This window comes from Anneissia japonica, unplaced genomic scaffold, assembly GCF_011630105.1.
Source record: "Anneissia japonica isolate Jap-2015-1 unplaced genomic scaffold, ASM1163010v1 scaffold665_len1252844_cov201, whole genome shotgun sequence".
Lineage (NCBI taxonomy): Eukaryota > Metazoa > Echinodermata > Crinoidea > Comatulida > Comatulidae > Anneissia > Anneissia japonica.
Genome location: NW_022757135.1, coordinates 615,353 through 616,251, shown reverse-complemented (window position 1 = coordinate 616,251; position 899 = coordinate 615,353). Strand labels below are relative to the sequence as shown.

Here is an 899-nt window from a genome sequence, read left to right as displayed (position 1 = left end):
GTATGTATAACATTGTGAGCCAGCTCTTAAGCCAACTGTCAGAATGAACCAAAATACACTCATTACAATTATTATTATCATCACTGTACTTTGATAATGAATGTTATGATGGTGATGATGATAATGATAATAATGATGATATTGATTATGACATTGTGAGCTAGCTCTTAAGCCAACCGTAAGAAGAACGAACCAAAAGACACCCATTACGGTAGGCAGTCTGTGGGATTCCATTGACTTTCCATTCCGTATGCAAGAGGTCAGCGAGTGTCATAAAGAATAGTGAATCACGGAAAGCCTGTAAAGTCCTGGAGCTTATTTAATAGTGGGCATGGGTCTCGCTGCTATGTAGCATATGTTTTTCTAATGCGGATGGATTCTCTAGTTTAACAATGTTATACCAGTCTGAGTGGCGATGATCCGCTGGTGGTCTGTATGAAATAAATGTAATTAAGTTATGAAGAATATACGTCATAGTATTGTATCACGTGGTATCACGTGACTCTGCTTCAAGCGACCATGAGCGGTCGATAAAGAAAAAAAAATATTTACGATTATAAGCACGAAAGATGGCACGAATAAATTTAATAAATAAACAAATAAAAATAAAGATACAGTGTCGAAGAATTTCGATATAATGACACGTCAGATATAATGGTTTGTAAAGCTATCAGACGTGCGACCACGTTTGGGTCTATATATATAAAATCACTTTTATTCAGAACCAACAAGAACACGTTACAAAAAAAATAAAAGGAAAAAAAAAAAAAAACTCCCTGGGTCACGTCCTTAAAATATACGACAAGGGAGATTACAAAAAGAAGAAAGACAGAAGAGGAAGGGAAAGAGAAAACAAGACATGCACGGAGAGAAGACAAATAGGTAAAATTAAAACAAAA

The 899-nt window shown here is 35.4% G+C and overlaps 1 protein-coding gene across 1 annotated transcript in view; it reads left to right on the top strand.

The window, feature by feature from the left end:
• LOC117124433 (cholinesterase 1-like) overlaps positions 1–899 on the top strand; it is a 17,880-nt gene that overhangs the window by 4,248 nt on the left and 12,733 nt on the right. The window lies entirely within an intron of this gene.